General features: G+C 35.4%; 1 protein-coding gene and 2 long non-coding RNA genes across 3 annotated transcripts in view; 1 reads left to right on the top strand and 2 right to left on the bottom strand.

The window, feature by feature from the left end:
- LOC128233860 (putative nuclease HARBI1) overlaps nt 1–18,814 on the bottom strand; it is a 36,415-nt gene that overhangs the window by 10,998 nt on the left and 6,603 nt on the right. The window lies entirely within an intron of this gene.
- On the bottom strand, nt 1,719–5,905 carry LOC128233864 (uncharacterized). Its single transcript, XR_008260797.1, has 4 exons — nt 5,865–5,905; nt 3,866–4,024; nt 3,437–3,624; nt 1,719–2,736 (listed from the first exon to the last, which is right to left on the bottom strand). It is a non-coding gene; the product is annotated as an uncharacterized LOC128233864 (long non-coding RNA).
- Nucleotides 6,228–17,759, top strand: LOC128233866 (uncharacterized). Its single transcript, XR_008260799.1, has 4 exons — nt 6,228–6,318; nt 12,761–12,919; nt 13,154–13,328; nt 14,109–17,759. It is a non-coding gene; the product is annotated as an uncharacterized LOC128233866 (long non-coding RNA).

Below are 18,814 nucleotides of genomic sequence, written 5' to 3'. Positions count from 1 at the left end.
TGTCTAAAAATAGACTTCGCTCATGTAGACTTGGCTAAAAATAGCATATTTTTTTTACTTTTGAGGCCCATAATCTAGGTATGCATGGGCAGATCTGGTTTTCGAAAGGAACCAAGCTCTAATTGATATCTTAATACTGTACAAGTTTCATCTATATACAATTAAAACTGAAGACTGTACCATGTTCACAAGCAATTGTTTACAGTCGCACAGACGTTCAAGGCCCATAATATAGACATGCATGGGCAGATCTGACTGGTTTTCGAAAGGAACCGAGCTCTATTGGATATCTAAATACTGTTTTATTGAGATACAATCATAACTAAAGACTGTATGGTGTTCACAAGCAATTGTTTACAGGCGCTAGGAAGCACATACTACGTACACATTACCATCACATCAGATATTCTGATCTTTGGCCAGTAAAGCTAAAATTAAAACCGTGATAATGTACCAAAACTACCTATATCAGGGTATATCACTATTGTATTCTTTTTAGGATATACAAGAGCTGTCATGGGGCAGTGCCCTCAACTATATGCTGCTTTGTCTTAGAAATGAATACAATAATGATAAAGGTAATATGCAATAAAGAGACAAAATAAAAATTAAGCATGAAATGCTGCAATGCAAAAAAAACAACAAGTTTTCAATGATTGACAGACAAACCTAATTAATTAAGCCTTTGTTGTGCGATTAAGTTTTAATATTTTTTGTTTTAGTGACCTTGATCCTATGGGCCCCGAAAGCAATTCTATAATACTTTGTATACTAAGTTTGTAGATGTATTTGATGCTGCCCTCCTCCTGGCCTGCCAACACAATGACACAGTCATGTCATTTTTATAACCAGGTTTCACTTTACAGGTTAACAAGAGCTGTCGTAAAACAGTGCGCTCTACTACGCCTCTTGGAACTGGACGTAAATACAATAATAGTGTGATATGTGCCTGTAAAAAGCAATAAAACAATCAAATAAAAAAAGTGAATAAGAATCACAATGTGACAAAACAAGGTTTGATTTGGTTAAGATTATAAAAATGTGCCTGTCAAAATAAAAAAATAACAAGACGCCAATGCGGCAACGCCGCATAAAGCTTGATTTTTTATTTGACAATGCAATTTTGCAAACCTAGGATTTGAGCTTATGACCTAGTATTTTTAACCAAAAAGACCCATATTTATATTTATCGGAGATATCATTCATACAAATAACCTGATCAACAGAAACTATTCCATTTGTGTGAGGAAAAACGAACATTTTATAAATACATCAGCTTTTCCAATAAGATCTGTCCCAGATACCTAGTTTTTGACCCTAGATGACACACTTTATCATCTAAGATTTCATGTACACAAATATTTTTAAAGTTAATTAAAATTTAAATTTTTGAAAAATAAGGTTAGATCTGAAATTCATGATTGGGATGTGTGTTTATAAAATAACAATTGAATTTAGTTATTAACTGATATGGATAGCTTTGGTAAGCATAGATTTTTTTTATGACATCAGGAAAGTATTTCCTAAGATTTGACCTAGTGACCTAGTTTTTGATCTGAGGTGACCTATATTCACAAATGATTAAGACAACATGTAGACAAATATTCTGATCAAGTTTAAAAAAGATTTGACTAAAATTAATGAATTTTTATGACTGTGAGATTCTTTCTTCTAAAATCTGACCTTGTGACCTAGGTTTTGACCGGGGAGGACCCATATTATAGAACTTTTAAGATATTATGCAGACAAATATTCTGACCAAGTTTCATAAAGATTTGACAAAAATTGTTCAATTTATGATGTGGAATGATTTTCCTAAGATTTGACCTAGTGACCTAGAATTTGACCCGGGATGACCCATATTAAAAAACTTTCAAGATAGTATGCAGACAAATATTCTGACCAAGTTTCATAAAGATATGAAAAAAATGTTGAATTTACGACATGGAAATATTTTCTCTAAGATGTGACCTAGTGACCTAGAATTTGACCAGGGATGACCCATATTCATACATCTTCAACATGCCGACAAATAGTCTGACCAAGTTTGATTACCATTGGATAAAAACTCTTGATTTTATTACATAAAATGAAAACTTTAACGCAGAATTGTTAATGATAGTATAGCCCACCTATTCTTCGAATAGTCGAGCTAAAAATGAACAAATAATAATTTGCAATGCTAATAAGCTCTTGCTCAACTTCATCATGTCCCTTTCACATATGAGTTGGACTGATATATCAATCACTAAATATTAATGGTCCTAGGTCAAAGAATTCAAGGGTCATTGTGCAGAATAACCACTGTTAGCCATTACCTTCACCTTCGACCAAAAAACTCCGAAAACAATACTTGTCATGTTCTGGTCAAATATAACCTACCATTAATGTTTCATGGTGTGAAGTCAACCTACAAAATGTATTTTCAAATTATTAAAAAATATAAATGTGTCTGTTTGAAATATAAATGTGTCTGTTTGAAAACATATGCTAAAACATATGCCCATTTGTTTTTACAATAGTGGCATAATACATATAAAATACAATAAATCAATGACACAATGCAGCACAAAAGAGGTCTTTTATATCACAGATTCTCTGCAAGCCAAGGTAGGGTAATTCCATCCAAAGAGCATGCAAACTGACAACAGCCTGTTGAAGAGATTTTCCTGAGGAACAATCCTGGGTATTCATTCCCTTCCTTCTGTCAGAGTAGAGACGTTTCAAACTGACAGCCTGCAATTTTAATGTACATATTTGAAAACTGTTTATATTCACAGTGACTTTTTATAATTTTTTTTACATAAAGTGATGTTACATAAAATGTTGCCCATATACAATAAAATGATTAAACAGACTATCATAAACAATAAGTCTACAAGTACGGTATAAGGCCTTAAAGGGACTGTACACCAGATTGGCACTAAAAAAGTTTTTTTTCTGTAACATATCTCAGGACAATTATTTAATAGAATGTGTTACGCTTTTATGTCATAATTGTAAAAAAAGTACAAACATGTAAAAAAAAATGTGTCACCGAAATTGAAGTCCAGTGTTGTATCAACTGTGCTACGAAGGCTTACTTCAATCAAGTGGTATATTAAAGCTATACACCTAACTTGGTTATATCATGTGATAACATCGACTAGCCAATCACGCATAAGAAATTAATTCTACTAGGTAGACATACCCAGTAATCTTTTTGAATGGAAAAATATGAAATAACTGCTAAACTTAATAAACTTGCAATTTGATCATCTGGTGCACACTGTTGCTTTAACCGCAATTAAAAAAACAACACATTCATGAAACAAATTATATAATTTACTTTGCCTGTATATAATTATTTTAAACTATATTTATTTATTTTTTTAATTATTTTTCGTTTTAAATACAGAAATGCTTATGCTGAGGACTTGGAAAGTTCTATTCTTACACATGGAAGTGGTGCAGAATGTATCCATTAATAGGCACGGCCGCAGATGTAATTCTGTAGATGTTTTCATGGCTGCTACTGATATCATGGACTCAACGGCATGGTCAACTGTTGGTCCAGGCAGCGATATATCTGCCATCTCTGTGGAAGGCTCTGGATGAAGGGCGGCAAAGGTCCATGACCAACTCCTAATAGCAAAATGAATTATTATTCAGAGTATGAGATGCACTATTTATTGAACATGTAAATGTACATGGGTATATCATTTTTGTTCTCACTCATCTACTCAATACTCTTTAAATCGTTGTTTATATTTCAATCCTGTACTTGTGTATAGACCTGTACTTGTTCATAGACATTTCCTTTAGGCCTGGCGGAAACAATAAATGTCTTATCATACAAAATTACAAACACAAAGCACAGTCTTACCAGTTGGCGTTTCAACACAGTTTGTTCTTCAACATTCCAGAAGCAAGCACGTGTAGACAGACACCAAGCACACACTTTAGGGTGATAGTGGTGGTGGTCATTTTGTGCTATTGTGCATCTAATAGCTTGTTAACTGCTACAGGTCTTTTTAGGCCAAATCTAAAAAAAATGAACATTTGTCAATTGACCTACAGTGCATGAGAAAGTCACCTTTATAGAGTTATATGGTAAGAGAATTTAATAAAAAAAACAGAGCTTTTAAGGTAAAGTCCAGTCAAAATCTCTAATATAAATGTGTATGGTCAGTGGAATAAGAACACAGCTGAAGACAATATACTTCCTGCCATATAAACCAGTGTTAGGTATAGATATGTACCGGAGTATATACAGTCATCTGTTAAACTACAGTGGTTTAGAACATGTCCCAAAACTATGATAACTAGTATAGAGATATATGGTCATTTGATAAACTACAGTGCTTTAGAACATGTCACCCAGCTATGACTACCTGTATAAAGATATATGGTCATTTGATAAACTACAGTGCTTTAGAACGTGTTCCCGAGCTATGACTACCAGTATAAAGATATATGGTCATTTGATAAACTACAGTGCTTTAGAACGTGTCCCAAAGCTATGACTACCAGTATAAAGATATATGGTCATTTGATAATCTACAGTGCTTTAGAATGTGTCCCCCACCTATGATCACCAGTATAAAGATATATGGTCATTTGATAAACTACAGTGCTTTAGAACGTGTCCCCCAGCTATGACTACCTGTATAAAGATATATGGTCATTTTATAAACTACAGTGCTTTAAAACGTGTCCCCGAGCTATGACTACCTGTTAAAAGATATATGGTTATTTGATAAACTACAGTGCTTTGGAACGTGTCCCAAAGCTATTACTACCTGTATAAAGATATATGGTCATTTGATAAACTACAGTGCTTTAGAACGTGTCCCCCAGCTATGACTACTAGTATAAAGATATATGGTCATTTGATAAACTACAGTGCTTTAGAACGTGTCCCACAGCTATGAATACCTGTATAAAGATATATGGTGATTTGATAAACTACAGTGCTTTAGAACGTGTCCCCCAGCTATGACTACCAGTATAAAGATATATGGTCATTTGATAAACTACAGTGCTTTAGAACGTATCCCAAAGCTATTACTACCAGTATAAAGATATATGGTCATTTGATAATCTACAGTGCTTTAGAATGTGTCCCCCACCTATGATCACCAGTATAAAGATATATTGTCATTTGATAAACTACAGTGCTTTAGAACGTGTCCCAAAGCTATTACTACCAGTATAACGATATATGGTCATTTGATAAACTACAGTGCTTTAGAACGTGTCCTCGAGCTATGACTACCTATATAAAGATATATGGTCATTTGATAAACTACAGTGCTTTAGAATGTGTCCCAATACTATTACTACCAGTATAAAGATATATGGTCATTTGATAAACTACAATGCTTTAGAACGTGTCCCCGAGCTATTACTACCTGTATAAAGATATATGGTCATTTGATAAACTACAGTGCTTTAGAACGTGTCCCCGAGCTATGACTACCTGTTAAAAGATATATGGTCATTTGATAAACTACAGTGCTTTAGAACGTGTCCCAAAGCTATTACCACCTGTATAAAGATATATGGTGATTTGATAAACTACAGTGCTTTAGAACGTGTCCCCCAGCTATGACTACCAGTATAAAGATATATGGTCATTTGATAAACTACAGTGCTGTAGAACATGAGGCCCAACTAGGACTTCCATTATAAAGCCAATTGTCATTTGTTTAACTTGTTTAGGTTAGTTTAGGTTAAATGTCAATAAATTTTGTAAAGGTCAAAATTCAGCTCATTCCCACCAAATCACTGTGAAATGGATGTGCTTTGCTGAAAAAATTTATTTGCAAGCATCAATAGTTAAATAATGCATAAAATTATGGAAATTCCAAAATTCTTCGTACTAGAGTCAGGCACAAATTATCTTGCATTTCCAGCTCCTGGATTTTCCTTAAAGCCTCTTCCAGGGTTTTACAAACCAGCAATTTTGTTCGCTGTGGTGTACTCATGTGTTTTACACAGATATCAATGACGTAATTGTGTAAACACGCACCTGCCTAAATCCGTACTGTCGTTTATCAAAATCCATACTGTATTTAATTTTTACGAGGACACAATGCTGGTTTGTAAAACCTTGAGAGAGAGAGAGAGAGAGAGAGAGAGAGAGAGAGAGATAGAGAGAGAGATAGATAGATAGATAGATAGATAGATAGATAGATAGATAGATAGATAGATAGATAGATAGATAGATAGATAGATCCAGGAGCTGGAAATGCAAGATTATTTGTGCCTGACTCTAGTACGAAGAACTTTGGGAAGACGAAGAACATTGGGAAGACGAAGAACTTTGGGAAGACGGTATTAAATATTTCCATAATTTTATGCATTATTTAACTAGTGATGCTTGCAATTTTTTTTCCAGCGAAGCACATCCATTTTACTGATTTAGGTGTATACCATGCAAACCCATGACAACACTGACAGCTTAAAACACTGATTGATTTTTTTGCTTTAAAAACATTTTGAGTAGTCGCTCTAATTACTTGAGACCAGAGATGCTCGACAGGTTCTAAAGCAGTGTAGTTAAACAAATGACAATTGGCTTTATACTGGTAGTCATAGCTGGGGCTCACGTTCTAAAGCACTGTAGGTTATCAAATGACCATATATCTCCATACTGGTAGTCATAGCTGGGGGACACGTTCTAAAGCACTGTAGTTTATCATATAACCATATATCTTGATACAGGTAGTCATAGATCGGGGACACGTTCTAAAGCACTGTAGTTTATCAAATGACCATATATCTTTATACAGGTAGTCATAGCTCTGGGACACATTCTAAAGCACTGTAGTTTATCAAATGACCATATATCTTTATACAGGTATTCATAGCTCAGGGACACATTCTTAAGCACTGTAGTTTATCAAATGACCATATATCTTTATACAGGTAGTCATAGCTCAGGGACACATTCTAAAGCACTGTAGTTTATCAAATGACCATATATCTTTATACTGGTGATCATAGCTGGGGGACACGTTTTAGAGCACTGTAGTTTATCAAATGACCATATGTCTTTATACTGGTAGTAATAGCTAGGGGACACGTTCTAGAGCACTGTAGTTTATCATATGACCATATATCTTTATACTGGTAGTCATAGCTCGGGGACACGTTCTAGAGCACTGTAGTTTATCAAATGACCATATGTCTTTATACTGGTAGTCATAGCTCGGGGACACGTTCTAAAGCACTGTAGTTTATCAAATGACCATATGTCTTTATACTGGTGATCATAGCTGGGGGACACGTACGTTCTAGAGCACTGTAGTTTATCAAATGACCATATGTCTTTATACTGGTAGTCATAGCTGGGGGACACGTTCTAAAGCACTGTAGTTTATCAAATGACCATATATCTTTATACTGGTGATCATAGCTGGGGGACACGTTCTAAAGCACTGTAGTTTATCAAATGACCATATGTCTTTATACTGGTAGTAATAGCTGGGGGACACGTTCTAGAGCACTGTAGTTTATCAAATGACCATATATCTTTATACTGGTAGTCATAGCTCGGGGACACGTTCTAGAGCACTGTAGTTTATCAAATGACCATATGTCTTTATACTGGTAGTCATAGCTCGGGGACACGTTCTAAAGCACTGTAGTTTATCAAATGACCATATGTCTTTATACTGGTGATCATAGCTGGGGGACACGTACGTTCTAGAGCACTGTAGTTTATCAAATGACCATATGTCTTTATACTGGTAGTCATAGCTCTGGGACACGTTCTAAAGCACTGTACTTTATCAAATGACCATATATCTTTATACTGGTGATCATAGCTGGGGGACACGTTCTAAAGCACTGTAGTTTATCAGTTGACCATATATCTTTATACTGGTAGTAATAGCTGGGGGACACGTTCTAGAGCACTGTAGTTTATCAAATGACTATATGTCTTTATACTGGTAGTCATAGCTCGGGGACACGTTCTAAAGCACTGTAGTTTATCAAATGACCAGATATCTCTATACTGGTGATCATAGCTCGGGGACACGTTCTAAAGCACTGTAGTTTATCAAATTACCATATATCTTTATACAGGTAGTCATAGCTCGGGGACACGTTCTAAAGCACTGTAGTTTATCAAATGACCATATATCTTTATACTGGTAGTTATAGCTGGGGGACATGTTCTAAAGCACTGTAGTTTATCAAATGACCATATATCTTTATACAGGTAGTCATAGCTCGGGGACACGTTCTAGAGCACTGTAGTTTATCATATGACCATATATCTTTATACTGGTAGTCATAGCTCGGGGACATGTTCTAAAGCACTGTAGTTTATCAAATGACCATACATGTATATCTTTATACAGGTAGTCATAGCTCGGGGACACGTTCTAGAGCACTGTAGTTTATCAAATGACCATATATCTTTATACAGGTAGTCATAGCTCGGGGACACGTTCTAAAGCACTGTAGTTTATCAAATGACAATAAATCTTTATACTGGTAGTCATAGCTGGGGGACACGTTCTAGAGCACTGTAGTTTATCAAATGACCATATATCTTTATAGAGGTAGTCATAGCTCGGGGACAAGTTCTAGAGCACTGTAGTTTATCAAATAACCATATATCTTTATACTGGTAGTAATAGCTGGGGGACACGTTCTAGAGCACTGTAGTTTATCAAATGACCATATGTCTTTATACTGGTGATCATAGCTGGGGGACACGTTCTAGAGCACTGTAGTTTATCAAATGACAATCTAGAGCACTGTAGTTTATCAAATGACCATATGTCTTTATACTGGTAGTAATAGCTGGGGGACACGTTCTAGAGCACTGTAGTTTATCAAATGACCATATGTCTTTATACTGGTGATCATAGCTGGGGGACACGTTCTAGAGCACTGTAGTTTATCAAATGACCATATGTCTTTATACTGGTAGTAATAGCTGGGGGACACGTTCTAAAGCACTGTAGTTTATCAAATGACCATATATCTTTATAGAGGTAGTCATACCTCGGGGACAAGTTCTAGAGCACTGTAGTTTATCAAATAACCATATGTCTTTATACTGGTAGTAATAGCTGGGGGACACGTTCTAGAGCACTGTAGTTTATCAAATGACCATATGTCTTTATACTGGTAGTCATAGCTCTGGGACACGTTCTAAAGCACTGTAGTTTATCAAATGACCATATATCTTTATACTGGTAGTAATAGCTGGGGGACACGTTCTAGAGCACTGTAGTTTATCAAATGACCATATGTCTTTATACTGGTGATCATAGCTGGGGGACACGTTCTAGAGCACTGTAGTTTATCAAATGACCATATGTCTTTATACTGGTAGTCATAGCTCTGGGACACGTTCTAAAGCACTGTACTTTATCAAATGACCATATATCTTTATACTGGTAGTAATAGCTGGGGGACACGTTCTAGAGCACTGTAGTTTATCAAATGACCATATGTCTTTATACTGGTGATCATAGCTGGGGGACACGTTTTAGAGCACTGTAGTTTATCAAATGACCATATGTCTTTATACTGGTAGTCATAGCTCGGGGACACGTTCTAAAGCACTGTAGTTTATCAAATGACCAGATATCTTTATACTGGTGATCATAGCTGGGGGACACGTTCTAAAGCACTGTAGTTTATCAAATGACCATATGTCTTTATACTGGTAGTAATAGCTGGGGGACACGTTCTAGAGCACTGTAGTTTATCAAATGACCATATGTCTTTATACTGGTAGTCATAGCTCGGGGACACGTTCTAGAGCACTGTAGTTTATCAAATGACCATATGTCTTTATACTGGTAGTCATAGCTGGGGGACACGTTCTAGAGCACTGTAGTTTATCAAATGACCATATGTCTTTATACTGGTGATCATAGCTGGGGGACACGTACGTTCTAGAGCACTGTAGTTTATCAAATGACCATATGTCTTTATACTGGTAGTCATAGCTCTGGGACACGTTCTAAAGCACTGTAGTTTATCAAATGACCATATATCTTTATACTGGTGATCATAGCTGGGGGACACGTTCTAAAGCACTGTAGTTTATCAAATGACCATATGTCTTTATACTGGTAGTAATAGCTGGGGGACACGTTCTAGAGCACTGTAGTTTATCAAATGACCATATATCTTTATACTGGTAGTCATAGCTCGGGGACACGTTCTAGAGCACTGTAGTTTATCAAATGACCATATGTCTTTATACTGGTAGTCATAGCTCGGGGACACGTTCTAAAGCACTGTAGTTTATCATATGACCATATGTCTTTATACTGGTGATCATAGCTGGGGGACACGTTCTAGAGCACTGTAGTTTATCAAATGACCATATGTCTTTATACTGGTAGTCATAGCTCTGGGACACGTTCTAAAGCACTGTACTTTATCAAATGACCATATATCTTTATACTGGTGATCATAGCTGGGGGACACGTTCTAAAGCACTGTAGTTTATCAGTTGACCATATATCTTTATACTGGTAGTAATAGCTGGGGGACACGTTCTAGAGCACTGTAGTTTATCAAATGACTATATGTCTTTATACTGGTAGTCATAGCTCGGGGACACGTTCTAAAGCACTGTAGTTTATCAAATGACCAGATATCTCTATACTGGTGATCATAGCTCGGGGACACGTTCTAAAGCACTGTAGTTTATCAAATTACCATATATCTTTATACAGGTAGTCATAGCTCGGGGACACGTTCTAAAGCACTGTAGTTTATCAAATGACCATATATCTTTATACTGGTAGTTATAGCTGGGGGACATGTTCTAAAGCACTGTAGTTTATCAAATGACCATATATCTTTATACAGGTAGTCATAGCTGGGGGACACGTTCTAGAGCACTGTAGTTTATCAAATGACCATATATCTTTATACTGGTAGTCATAGCTCGGGGACATGTTCTAAAGCACTGTAGTTTATCAAATGACCATATATCTTTATACAGGTAGTCATAGCTCGGGGACACGTTCTAGAGCACTGTAGTTTATTAAATGACCATATATCTTTATACAGGTAGTCATAGCTCGGGGACACGTTTTAAAGCACTGTAGTTTATCAAATGACAATATATCTTTATACTGGTAGTCATAGCTGGGGGACACGTTCTAGAGCACTCTAGTTTATCAAATGACCATATATTTTTATAGAGGTAGTCATAGCTCGGGGACAAGTTCTAGAGCACTGTAGTTTATAAAATAACCATATATCTTTATACTGGTAGTAATAGCTGGGGGACACGTTCTAGAGCACTGTAGTTTATCAAATGACCATATGTCTTTATACTGGTGATCATTGCTGGGGGACACGTTCTAGAGCACTGTAGTTTATCAAATGACAATCTAGAGCACTGTAGTTTATCAAATGACCATATGTCTTTATACTGGTGATCATAGCTGGGGGACACGTTCTAGAGCACTCTAGTTTATCAAATGACCATATATTTTTATAGAGGTAGTCATAGCTCGGGGACAAGTTCTAGAGCACTGTAGTTTATCAAATAACCATATATCTTTATACTGGTAGTAATAGCTGGGGGACACGTTCTAGAGCACTGTAGTTTATCAAATGACCATATGTCTTTATACTGGTGATTATAGCTGGGGGACACGTTCTAGAGCACTGTAGTTTATCAAATGACCATATGTCTTTATACTGGTAGTCATAGCTGGGGGACACGTTCTAAAGCACTGTAGTTTATCAAATGACCATATATCTTTATACTGGTAGTAATAGCTGGGGGACACGTTCTAGAGCACTGTAGTTTATCAAATGACCATATGTCTTTATACTGGTGATCATAGCTGGGGGATACGTACGTTCTAGAGCACTGTAGTTTATCAAATGACCATATGTCTTTATACTGGTAGTCATAGCTCTGGGACACGTTCTAAAGCACTGTACTTTATCAAATGACCATATATCTTTATACTGGTAGTAATAGCTGGGGGACACGTTCTAAAGCACTGTAGTTTATCAGTTGACCATATATCTTTATACTGGTAGTAATAGCTGGGGGACACGTTCTAGAGCACTGTAGTTTATCAAATGACCATATGTCTTTATACTGGTAGTCATAGCTCGGGGACACGTTCTAAAGCACTGTAGTTTATCAAGTGACCAGATATCTTTATACTGGTGATCATAGCTGGGGGACACGTTCTAAAGCACTGTAGTTTATCAAATGACCATATGTCTTTATACTGGTAGTAATAGCTGGGGGACACGTTCTAGAGCACTGTAGTTTATCAAATGACCATATATCTTTATACTGGTAGTCATAGCTCGGGGACACGTTCTAGAGCACTGTAGTTTATCAAATGACCATATATCTTTATACTGGTAGTCATAGCTGGGGGACACGTTCTAGAGCACTGTAGTTTATCAAATGACCATATATCTTTATACTGGTAGTAATAGCTGGGGGACACGTTCTAGAGCACTGTAGTTTATCAAATGACCATATATCTTTATACTGGTAGTCATAGCTCGGGGACACGTTCTAGAGCACTGTAGTTTATCAAATGACCATTTATCTCTATACTAGTTATCATAGCTTTGGGACACGTTATAAAGCACTGTAGTTTAACAGATGACTATATATACCCCGGTACATATCTATACATAACACTGGTTGATAGGACCGTTTTTTAATAAAATTTTCTTACCATATATCTCTATAAAGGTGACTTTTTCATGCACTGAGGGTCAATTGACAGATGTTCATTTTTTTTAGATTTGGCCTAAAAAGACCTGTAGCAGTTAACAAGCTATTAGATGCACAATAGCGCAAAATGACCACCACCACTATCACCATAAAGTGTGTGCTTGGTGTCTGTCTACACGTGCTTGCTTCTGGAATGTTGAAGAACAAACTGTGTTGAAACGCCAACTGGTAAGACTGTGCTTTGTGTTTGTAATTTTGTATAATATATTGTTTCTGCCAGGCCTAAAGTAAATGTCTATGAACAAGTACAGGTCTATACACAAGTACAGGATTGAAATATAAACAATGATTTAAAGAGCATTGAGTTGATGAGTGAGAACAAAAATGATATACCCATGTACATTTACATGTTTAATAAATAATGCATCTCATACTCTGAATAATAATTCATTTTGCTATTAGGAGCTGGTCATGGACCTTTGCCGCCCTTCATCCAGAGCCTTCCACAGCGACAGCAGATACATCGTTGCCTGGACCAACAGTTGACCATGCCGTCCATGATATCAGTAGCAGCCATGAAAACATCTACAGAATTACATCTGCCTATTAATGGATACATTCTGCACCACTTCCATGTGTAAGAATAAAACTTTCCAAATCCTCAGCATCAGCATTTCTGTATTTAAAACTAAAAATAATTATATTTTTTTTAAATAAAAATATAGTTTTAAATAATTATATACAGACAAAGTAAATTATATCATTTGTTTCATGAATGTGTTTTTTTTTAAAATGCTGTTAAAGCAACTGTGCACCAGATGATCAAATTGCAAGAAAAGAAGAAAATTGTCGAAAACTGACATAAACTGACATGACTGGTATTAATGTGTACAATGCATTGAAACTTACTATTAAACTGAAACTTGTACCACATAGTTTACAATTTCTTAAGTTTAGCAGTTATTTAGTATTTTTCCATTCATTTTACTGGGTATGTCTACCTAGTAGAATTAATTTCTTATGCGTGATTGGCTAGTCGATGTTATCACATGATGTTACCAAGTTAGGTTTATAGCTTTAATATACTTCTTGATTGAAGTAAGCCTTCGTAGCATAGTTGATACAACACTGGACTTCAATTTTGGCAACATATTTTTTTTTACATTTGTACATAAAAGCATAACACATTCTATTAAATAATTATCTGAGATATGTTACAGAAAAAAACTTTTAGTGCCAATCTGGTGTACAGTCCCTTTAAGGCCTTATACTTGTAGACTTATTGCTTATGATAGTCTGTTTAATCATTTTATTGTATATGGGCAACATTTTATGTAACATTACTTTATGTAAAAAAGTTTAATAAAAGGTCACTGTGAATATAAACAGTTTTCAAATATGTACATTAAAATTGCAGGCTGTCAGTTTGAAACGTCTCTACTCTGACAGAAGGAAGGGAATGAATCCCCAGGATTGTTCCTCAGGAAAATCTCTTCAACAGGCTGTTGTCAGTTTGCATGCTCTTTGGATGGAATTACCCTAGCTTGGCTTGCAGAGAATCTGTGATATAAAAGACCTCTTTTGTGCTGCATTGTGTCATTGATTTATTGACCTTAAAGATATTTTATATGTATTATGCCACTATTGTAAAAACAAATGGGCATATGTTTTAGCATATGTTTGCAAACAGACACATTACAAGGCTTCCATTAAGAATTTGAAACTGGAAGTATAAACTTCCTGACCATCAATATTGGAAGTTTTTCACTGAAATTTGGAAATTTAAGTTTCCCAGAATACACCTTTTTTTCAAGTATTTTTTTTTAATAGTAATACTGTTAAAAATCAAATAATTTAAACCTATATCTTGCCAAATTCATAGTTCTATTTATGTTTTAATAATTCATTTTACTTCAAGACTGTTTGAAATTGTGAGCATAAAATAATAATATTGACACCAGGTTTTGCTATTTTGAACTTTCAAGCCTTTGACTTTGGAAGTTTTCTTCAAAATTATGGAAGTTCTTGTACTTCTGAAGAATTAAGTTTGGAAGTTTTAACCCATTTCTAGGGAGTAATTTACTTTCAAACTTCCTTTAACGGATGCCCTGCATTATATTTTTGAATAACTTGAAAATACATTTTATAAGTTGACTTCATACCATGAAACATTAATGGTAGGTTATATTAGACCAGAACATGACAAATATTGTTTTCGGAGTTTGTTGGTCGAAGGTGAAGGTCATGGCAAACAGTGGTTATTCTGCACAATGACCCTTGAATTCTTTGACCTAGGACCATTAATATTTAGTGATTGATATATCTGTCCAACTCATATGTGAAAGGGACATGATGAAATTGAGCAAGAGCTTATTAGCATTGCAAATTATTATTTGTGCATTTTTAGCCTGGCTAAATGATGAATAGGTGGGCTATACTATCGTTAACAATTCTGCATTAAAGTTTTAATTTTATGTAATAAAATCAAGAGTTTTGATCCAATTCAATGGTAATCAAACTTGGTCAGACTATTTGTCGGCATGTTATCTTGAAGATATATGGATATCTGGTCAAATTCTAGGTCACTCTGTCAAATCTTAGGAAAATCATTCCACATCATAAATTGAACAATTTTTGTCAACTCTTTATGAAACTTGGTCAGAATATTTGTCTGCATAATATCTTAAAAGTTCTATAATATGGGTGACCTCAGATCAAAAACTAGGTCACTAGGTCAAATCTTAGGAAATATGTTCCTGATGTCATAAAAAAAATCTATGCTTACCAAAGCTATCCATATCAGTTAATAACAAAATTCAATTGTTATTTTATAAACACACATCCCAATCATGAATTTCAGATCTAACCATATTTTTCAAAAAAATAAATTTTAATTAACTTTAAAAATATTTGTGTACATGAAATCTTCGATGATAAAGTGTGTCATCTAGGGTCAAAAACTAGGTCTCTGGGACAGATCTTATTGGAAAAGCTGATGTATTTATAAAATGTTCGTTTTTCCTCACACAAATGGAATAGTTTCTGTTGATCAGGTTATTTGTATGAATGATATCTCCGATAAATATAAGTATGGGTCTTTTTGGTTAGAAATACTAGGTCACTAGCTCAAATTCTAGGTTTGCAAAATTGCATTGTCAAATAAAAAATCCAGCTTTATGTGGCGTTGCCGCATTTGTGTCTTGTTATTTTTTTATTTTGACAGGCACATTTTTATAATCTTAACCAAATCAAACCTTGTTTTGTCACATTGTGATTCTTGTTCACTTTTATTATTTGATTGTTTTATTGCTTTTTACAGGCACATATCACACTATTATTGTATTCACGTCCAATTCCAAGAGGCGTAGTAGAGTGCACTGTTTTACGACAGCTCTTGTTAACCTGTAAAGTGAAACCTGGTTATAAAAATTACATGACTGTGTCATTGTGTTGGCTGGCCAGGAGGAGGGCAGCATCAAATACATCTACAAACTTAGTATACAAAGTATTATAGAGACCTCTCATGGAATTGCTTTTGGGGCCCATAGGATCAAGGTCACTAAAACAAAAAAAAACTATTGAAAATTATTCGCACACCAAAGGCTTAATTAATTAGGTTTGTCTGTCAATCATTGAAAACTGGTTTTTTTTGCATTGCAGCATTTCTTGCTTAATTCTTATTTTGTCTCTTTATTGCATATTACCTTTATCATTATTGTATTCATTTCTAAGACAAAGCAGCATATAGTTGAGGGCACTGCCCCATGACAGCTCTTGTATATCCTAAAAAGAATACAATAGTGATATACCCTGATATAGGTAGTTTTGGTACATAATCACGGTTTAAAGTTTAGCTTTACTGGCCAAAGATCAGAAGATCTGATGTGATGGTAATGTGCACGTAGTATGTGATTCCGAGCGCCTGTAAACAATTGTTTGTGAACACCATACAGTCTTTAGTTATGATTGTATCTCAATAAAATAGTATTTAGATATCCAATAGAGCTCGGTTCCTTTCGAAAACCAGTCAGATCTGCCCATGCATGCCTGGATTATGGGCCTTGAACGTCTGTGCGTCTGTAAACAATTGCTTGTGAACATGATACAGTCTTCAGTTTTAATTGTATATAGATGAAACTTGTACAGTATTAAGATATCAATTAGAGCTTGGTTCCTTTCGAAAACCAGATCCGCCTGTGCATGCCTAGATTATGGGCCTCAAAAGTTAAAAAAATGCTATTTTTAGCCAAGTCTACATGAGCGAAGTCTATTGTTAGACAAGTTTACATGTAAAGTCACAAATTCATGCGAAAAATTGTTCAAATTAGGCCCCTGGGGTCATTATTGGCCACGCCACTGGGTTCACAGGTTTGGTATACTTAAATTGGGAAATGTTTGAATATCTTTGTCTGAAACAACTGTGCAGACCCTTGTTATTTTGATTAAGGATTATTTTAGTGGTCTGCTACCATGGTTGTTCAAATTATGCCCCTAGGGTCAAAACTGGCACTGCCCCCCGGGTCCAAGTTTTTTAAGAAATATTTTCAAAATCTTCTTGTTTCAAACCACAAGGCTCATATCTTTGATATTTGTTGTGTCCAGAGCATATAATATTATGTAGACCGTCTAGCAAAACAGTTGAAATTATGTGCCCAGGGCCAGGGCCAAAGCTGGCCCCATCCCTTTTGTCCTTTTAAAGCTACAAAAATGAAATTTTGACCAATAGTACAGTTTAGTAGCAAATTTTATTCTTCTCAGATGACCTTTACTTGACACATATTAGAATACTAGTAGTTCATGCAACTAATATGCTTACAACACTTCCTGTTCTCAGATGTTGAATGACTGTGCAATGTTTTAAGCTAACCCAAAGACAAAACGTGAACAATATGTTTGTTGGCTATGAACAATATGTTTGTTGGCTATTACTCATACATACATGCTCTGGATTAAAAATAACCACATGAGCCATGCCAGAAGAGCATAGGCACTCATGGGCCTCTTGTTTTTTTTTAGAAAAAAAAGCATACTGACCAACCCTATTTATTTTAGAGAAGTTAGCTGAAACTAACAAACTAACAACTGTTTTTACCTTACTTTTATATTAGATAGTGTATTACTAAGATTTTTGCTTAAAGCTCCATTTAAGGTAACTGTTCATCTCAAATGTAATAGCTTTTGCCTTCAAACTTTTAAAAGTTCATTGAACCAGTGGGTTCATCAAGATGTATATCTGTAAATGTTTCTCCCTAATATGGGCTTTTATGTATGCAAACAGAACATTGAACAATTGGCTTTCTGTGTAAAGTAAACCCTGTCCAGAACATTTGTCAAATTGCTGTGTCAGCACTTGTTTAAATGGATTTATTTTATTTTCATATTATGATTTCAAATAAAGTATTTAAAAATGTTGATTTCTTGTATAAAGTGATTACTACAATCCTTATAAGGTCAACAGGAAGCTTGAAAAAGTATCTGTTACATGATTAAAGGCATTTTTCCGTTTTGCAAAAAGCAGATTGTTAATTTATACCATCTTCAGGTAGTCATGATGTACTCTTCAAAGATGTCCCAGGTAAAGGTAGTCACGATAAACTCTTTCAAGTTATCCCAGGTATGCATGGTCACCTCTTAAAAGATATCCCAGGTATTCATGATCACCTCTTCAAAGATATCCCAGATATTCATGATCACCTCTTCAAAGATATCCCAGTTATTCATGATCACCTCTTCAAAGATATCTATCCCAGGTAGTCATGATCACCTCTTCAAAGATATCCCAGGTAGTCATGATCAACTCTTCAAAGATATCTATCCCAGGTAGTCAGGATCACCTCTTCAAAGATATCCCAGGTAGTCATGATCAACTCTTCAAAGGTATCTCAGGTATTCATGATCACCTCTTTAAAGATATCCTAGGTAGTCATGATCAACCCTTTAAAAATATCCCAGGTAGTCATGATCACCTCTTCAAAAATATCTCAGGTAGGCATGATCACCTCTTCAAAGATATCCCAGTTATTCATGATCACCTCTTCAAAGATATCTATCCCAGGTAGTCATGATCACCTCTTCAAAGATATCCCAGGTAGTCATGATCAACTCTTCAAAGGTATCTCAGGT

Source organism: Mya arenaria, chromosome 5 (assembly GCF_026914265.1).
Source record: "Mya arenaria isolate MELC-2E11 chromosome 5, ASM2691426v1".
Lineage (NCBI taxonomy): Eukaryota > Metazoa > Mollusca > Bivalvia > Myida > Myidae > Mya > Mya arenaria.
The sequence above is the reverse complement of the archived record's forward strand: the minus strand, read 5'-3'. Positions and strand labels throughout refer to the sequence as shown.